At 40.0% G+C, this 7,123-nt stretch overlaps 1 pseudogene; it reads right to left on the bottom strand.

Annotated features, from left to right (window-relative positions):
- Positions 1-239: 239 nt before the first annotated feature.
- Positions 240-6,002, bottom strand: LOC136504780 (heterogeneous nuclear ribonucleoprotein Q-like; annotated as a pseudogene).
- Between the last annotated feature and the right edge of the window lie 1,121 nt (positions 6,003-7,123).

Here is a 7,123-nt window from a genome sequence, read left to right as displayed (position 1 = left end):
GGATTGTCATCTTCTGCCTAGCGTACACTGCAGAGGCCTGTTTGTAGGATTTTGCTATCTAAATTCTGGACGTGCTGCCTAAAACAAAGATGTTTTTACTAGTTAGGTTAAGTAGGGTCTGAAATTTTGCGATACGTTGGGCAAGCTGTTTTTTTGGCTCTGTTCGGTTGGTAGAATTTTGACTGAAACTGACTGAAAAACACTCCGACTGAAAAAAGAAGCCGAACAAGCCGAATATGGGCAAGCCGAACGGGGCCAGCGATGAATCTAGAGTGGTGTGAAGTCATTCACATCCAGCTTCCTTCACATGTCATAAGCTGTAGTACTCAAATATGTCAGTGACTAAGACAAACTTAATTACGACACAAATTTGGTTTTAGCAAGTAAAACCATAGGGCAGAGAAGGAAGGGAAGGTACAACGAGTACTAGCTAACTGACTGGATGATTGTACAGAATTTCAGAATGTACTTCACAGGGCCAGTTGGAGCACAACGGTAGCACTTTCTCTAATTTTCTTTCGTACACAAATACTGAAAAGTTGCATCCACGTAGCCTGATTAAATCAGTTAACTGCGATGAGAATGTATCCATCCAGTTCTATATGCAAACACGATGGCAAAGATTACTTGAGAATGATTGCACGAGAGACCACCCGAGATCCTCTTGCGCAGCAATGCTTCACTTCACAGTTTCAGACTTGCTGCTGCTAGTTGTTCACCGGTTCATTCTTGACTTCACTTGCTGCTGCTAGTTCTTCACCAGTTCACTCCACTTGCTCAGCGTTCACCAAAAAATCTTCACTTTCATCTCATATAAGCTAGAGGTGTATGATGACTGTTCAGTCCATACATTTCATTGTATATCCACCAGCCACTCCACTACTAAAACTCATCACACAAAAAGCGGCCAAACTGACACGATGTAGACCTCAGACACGAACATCATAACTATTCTTGAAGTTTGAGCAAAAGATACATTACCACTGCATCCCAAATTACATCTGCCACTTTGCACTGTTATTATTCTCACAACAGCAGCTTGTGTTATTATTCTCACAACGGCGAAAATAACTACTAGAGGCCCCGTTCGCGTGCCCTTAAACCCGGCTTGATACGCTTCTTTTTTCATCCGGAACAGTGTTTTTCTCTCACAAATTCCTTCAGAATTCCTTCAAACCATCCAAATTCCTCCAGAACCATACCATCCGAACGGGGCCAGAAAGTACCGTTTCCAGGATTAGTTGGTAGCCTGCATGGTTGTACTGTTGCAACAGAGATACTCTAAATGTCTACTAGGTTCTAATCTCTAAGCGCTAACAGCGACACTGCAAACATCAATAGGGACGGTGCCGACCCCTGCGGCTGTTGTTACTACTACCACTTTCATCTCCCCTCTGTCGCCTTCCACCAGAGCTGGATCCACCACCACCGCTGTCACCATTATGACGACCACCTTTCTGTGGCGGAGGCGAAGTCATAGGCACAGGCTGCTGCCCTGCAGGCTGTGGTCTGCCAAAGACCAAGGAAAATATGAAGGGAATCAACAGGGTAATATCACTGCAACAGTTGGTTCATAGAACTGCTCTTAAGATCTAAGATGAGACGAAGAAAAAATGATGCAAGGACCAAAGAAAATTTCACAAAAACTACTTCTACAACAGAGATACTCTTTTCACCTAGATTCTCTAGGTCTGCCTCTTGTCAAATTTAAGAGCCACAGATACTAAATAAATTACATGTGTTTTAACAGAGACAAGGCATTTGGTAGGTGTGCCACACTTTTTACATCCCTCAGTTACTACTGGATAACTTTATGTTATAAGCACACATTGATCGAACCATTTCTTCTCCGTAAACAGATGTATTAACGACAAACCACCATATGTTTATCAATGGACTCCCACCAACAGGTTTACAACGACAACATTGGGGACCAGATGTAGCGGGTGTTGGGCTTACGCTAGCAAATCAATGTAATGTAATGTATGCTGTATAAGCTTTATAGAATAATACTTAGGATAGAAGAAATACTTACATGTATACAAGACGGCCATCTGGTAGAACCATTGGGATCATAGTTGAACCTAGAGGAGCACCTGGAACATACAACATTGGCTGCACAAGTATGAAGAATGTCAAAGATAAACAGTAGTTAGAAGATATCACCCTCCTGTATATTTATTCCCTCATGCATTGGGATGGTTTATAAATTATAAGATTTCATCTACCTGTGCAGCTTGAGCACCAAGCACACCATAAGCACCTGCCACTCCATTTACATGTGGATTGTAAGCGCCTGCCAGGCCATTTCCAAGTGGATTATAAGCTCCCATCGGTCCATATCCAAGTGGGGTATAACTTGGGAGCAATGGACCTCCTTTAGGTACTGATGTCGTATCATCCTTCTTTTCAGCAAGAGGATTTGCAAGTGAGCAATCCAGCAGGTGACCTGATGGACAAAAAAATTATGGCCTTCTGCATACATGAAGCAAAACTGACTAGCTATAGAAGGATGGTAGATAAGGAAACTCACCATCAAGTTCGTATCTCTCAGTGTCCTTTAGAGCCTTCATAGCCATGGATCGTTCTTTGAAGTGAACAAAACCATACCGATTTTCATGACCAGCTTTTGCAGCAGGAAGAACAACTTTTGTAACTTCTCCAAGGTGCTCAAATAGCTTTTTCAGTTGCTCTTGAGTAACAGTCTTGGGCAGGTTTTTTACATATAGTGATTTAACCTGAAAAAAAAATGGACATTCATATACAATATCATGATACAAGAAACATAAAAGGTACCATTTCCTCATGTGGGTCCAAATACAATATCATGAATTCATGATAGAAGAAACATCAAATGTATCACTTTGTCATATGGTGCTCAGAACCTGTGCAGTAGAGGAAGATTCACCACCATTCTTAGTATCTGCCCAGTTGACATTAGGGGCATTTTTATCTAGTTTGAATTCTGGGGTAGACATCTTCTTCTTAGCATACTCTGCGCAAGCCTGGTTGTAGTATTCAATAAAGCCATAACCCTTGTTTGTATCTGAACGTGGTGCCTACAATAAATATACATTCAGATCAGAGTAATAAAATAGCTGTAATGATGCACGCAGCACGCTAAAATAGTTGAACCATCCTAGTATTGTATCCATACCTTCACGAGATTAACTTTTAAAACTCCAGGACCAACTTCCTCCACTGCTTCTTTGAAATCATCCTCTGTCCACTTATAGGGTATGTTCCCAATAAATAGCCTGTTCTTAGCCTGGGAGGAAGAAACTCTTATCTTTTTTCCCTGTTATTACAAGAATCATAATAATAGGGTTCTAGTTAGTATCAAAATACAAGATACATGAATCAGGTATTAATGAGCCAGGAAGTACAAGCATGCATTCATGTTCTTTGGGTTGTAAAACTAAGTTTGCATAATATGTAGTCACAAATATTTTAAAAGGACCCCCAAATTATTTTTTGAAACATAATCTACAACCATCCATGATTCTGATTTATGAAAATATAACTGAACACAGGGGTCTGCAATTAGTCACAAGGTTCTGTATTTCAAACTCAACAGTGGAACTGGCGCAAACTTTTTTTAAAATGCCAAGTGGATATGAGTGTAATCATATAACCTTGTACTTTGCTATGTTTCAATCTGATCCATGAAACTAAACATAAAGTCCATAAAAATACAGTTTTCAACTTAGTTCCCTACTTGGGAAGATCTGTCTTATCAAATACTTGCTTTATCACATACACCCATCCTGTTGTAAAAAAATCAATATAAATAATGGCAATAATGGATAACATGAAGATCAACTATGAATTCAACCTAAAACAAACCTTTAGATCTTTATTGTTCAACTTCTGGATGGCCTTTAAAGCTAGCTCTTTAGTTCTGAAATTGACAAAAGCATACAGCTTACCACCCTTTCCTGGCATTCGCACCTGCAGAAAAGAAAATAAAAAGGAAAAGACTCCAAATTTAGAACAAAACAAATGCAAAAGCTAGCACAGAGAAAGCAGGTAGTACTCACTTCCACTACTTCTCCAACAGACTCGCAGAGTTTTTTGAGATCGTCAGAAGAGACATCAGAGGTGATGCCCCCAACATAAACTTCGGATCCATGAGGAGGAAGAGCAAGAAGTTCAGCATGACTCTCTTTTTCATCCTCATCCTTATCGGCATCCGCCATTTTACTGTCATGTTTAACATCAACTTGACGTGCAGCTTCAGTTTGTTCATACTCCTCTGGCTCTTCATACTCGACCTCCTCCTCAACTTCTTCATACTCAACTTCTTCCTCTTCATCTACCTCATCAGGATCATCAAACTCCAAATGGTCTGGTTGTTCGACCAATTCAGCTGATTTTGTGGAAGCAGCATTCTCTGTACACCTCGGCATACTTCCAAAGCTCAAAGTTCCAAGGAAACTTTGGAAAGAACAAAGGAACGACCAATATTGGGGGAGCAAAGTGATGATGTATGGATAGGAAGAAAAACAACAGAAACAGCTAGAAAAATTATACTTAATAATCTGCAACTGGGTTCAGCCATGGGTATCCAAGTGGGAAATGGGATCACAAAGTAAGCGACTGTTAAGGAACGAACGCAGAAATAGCAGTATGCGCAGATGGACTGTATGGAAGGCTTTCAAGAATGCGATAGCATCGACCGCGTGAGCATGCAAAAGTGGGCAAGCAAAGACGATGCTATCTGAAGTATAATTGAACAGGCTGGTGTAATTGCAAGGTACCAACATTCCATGAGGAATGGAAGGAAAGAAAAAGGAAAACAAAACAGGAATTAGAGAACAATGTACATAATATGAGAAAAAAAACAAGACCTCAAGTAAACAGCAAAAGTAGCGGATAATCTGACTAATAATGACAAAACATGCGGAAACTGGTCATTCTGTCAATATAACTTGAGCAACTTTCACACTTATGCAAGTATCGTTGCTTTATCTTGAAATTTTACTTCTATGCATTCGAAAATTAAACTCATCTTCTTCCACACAAACATAGCAGCCATCTAATCGTGTTATAGTCAAACATTTCATTCGAGCACAGAACACCTCAGTCAACATAATAACAAGATACAGTGCATTATATAAACTATCGTTCTCCGTAATAATCTGTAACTGGGTTCATCCATGGGCATCCAAGTGGGATATGGGACCTCAAAGTAAGCGACTGTTAAGGAACGAACGCAGAAATAGCAGTATGCGCAGATGGACGGTATGGAAGGCTCTCAAGAATGCGATAGCATGAGGAATGGAAGGAAAGAAAAAGGAAAACAAAACAGGAATTAGAGAACAATGTACATGATATGAGAAAACAAAAAACAAAACCTGAGCCCAAGTAAACAGCAAAGTAGAGGATAATCTGACTAATAATGGCAAAACATGCAGAAATTGGTCATTCTGTCAGTCTATAACTTGAGCAACTTTCAGAGTCACTTATGCAAGTACCTTTGCTTTATCTTGAAATTTTACTTCTATGCATTCGCAAAATTAAACTCATCTTCTTCCTCACAAACATAGCAGCTATCTAATCGTGTTGTAGTCAAACATTTCATTTGAGCACAGAACACCTCAAGTCAACAACTCAACATAATAACAAGGGTCATACAGTGTCTTAGATAAACTATCGTTCTCCTCAGATCTAGGGGCGGAGCCAGCAAAGGACATGGGTGTACACATTCATACCCGATAATTTTTGGGGGAAAAAAAGTCGGAAGATAGTAGGCATATACACTACAGTGTAATCGGATTAGACGCGAACACAAATGGATTAAGTTAGGGTTCGGGTGCTCGGTCTCGCGCAGCGGTAACGGAAGAGGAGGGGTGTGAGTACCTGGTGGGTGCTCTTCGCCGGCGAAGTGCCCGAAGATGGAGACCTGGTCACCTCGCGTAGGGCGGCGGCGGCGGCGACGGCGTCGGTCGCGCCGCACGTGAGGGGAACGGGAGAACCCCACGAGAGGAAGAGGGAGAAAGAAAGAGTTCGCGGGAGAACAAAAGGCCGGCCCGCAATGAGCAATCGGTCAGGCAGCGTCGCTCGTCTCGTAACTTGGGCCTTGGGCCTTGGGCCAGGACGGGGTTGCGGGCGAGGTCCGGTGGCACGACAAAAGCCTATGCGGGCTGGCACAGCTCGTTCAGCGACGCGAAGGTATGATTTCTAGCGGAAGGAGTCCAATTTACGATCGTCCGATTTTTTTTTCCTGATCTACAATATTAGTTTTTTTAACCGCTCTCAATTTTTTAAAACCGTACACTTTTACACCTTGGCAATTTTGACGGTGGTTTTGCTGATGTGGCGCCACGTCAGAGAAAGTTGAAAGTTCGAGGAGATAAATTGGGCTAAAAATAGTTTTATAACAAAATCTAAAATTTAATAAAAAATCAAAAAATATTCAAATATATTTTTACATGGAAAAATAATGCAATAAAAAAGCCTAAACCTTGTTTAATATTGAAAATTCATAGAAACATTATTTTGTCTCAAAAAATTATGAAACCTATTTTAGATTTTTCTAAAATCATGCTCTATGTTATGGTGCCTATCTTGAAATTGTTTGAATCTTGATGGACTTAATTTTGTGCTTATTTGCTAATAGTAGCTCTCATATCTATTATAATTAGTCAACATTGATCATGGGAACTAAATAGAAGTGTCGGTGAAGCATTATCAGGACCATACTGGGCACCGGTCCCCTGCCCTAGATAAATTTCCAAGTAGTTGTGTTAAACTAAGTAGCTACATGCACCCTGCCCCACACATGCGAGCATGTGTGAACCCTTTGTTTAATATACTTTAATAAGTTTTACAAACTATTAAATTTAATTAAGTTTTAGTGCAATGAAATATGGAGAGTAATGTGGAAGAAAAAATCTAGATGGTAGCACATGGGTCATGATATTTGTACAAATTGAATCAAGTGACATAAACAAGATATTTTAAGCTATGCACCATAGCATAGAGCATGATTTTAGAAAAAAAATCTAAAACTAGTTTATAATTTTCCGAGCTAAAACAAACTTTTTATGAATTTTCTAAGAATAACCCGGGTTTTAGGATATATTTAATTGTATTAATTTTGCATTAAAAATATTTCGAT

This window comes from Miscanthus floridulus, chromosome 14 (genome assembly GCF_019320115.1).
Source record: "Miscanthus floridulus cultivar M001 chromosome 14, ASM1932011v1, whole genome shotgun sequence".
In the NCBI taxonomy this organism is placed as follows: Eukaryota; Viridiplantae; Streptophyta; class Magnoliopsida; order Poales; family Poaceae; genus Miscanthus; species Miscanthus floridulus.
This window is presented reverse-complemented; position numbering and strand designations above follow the sequence as displayed.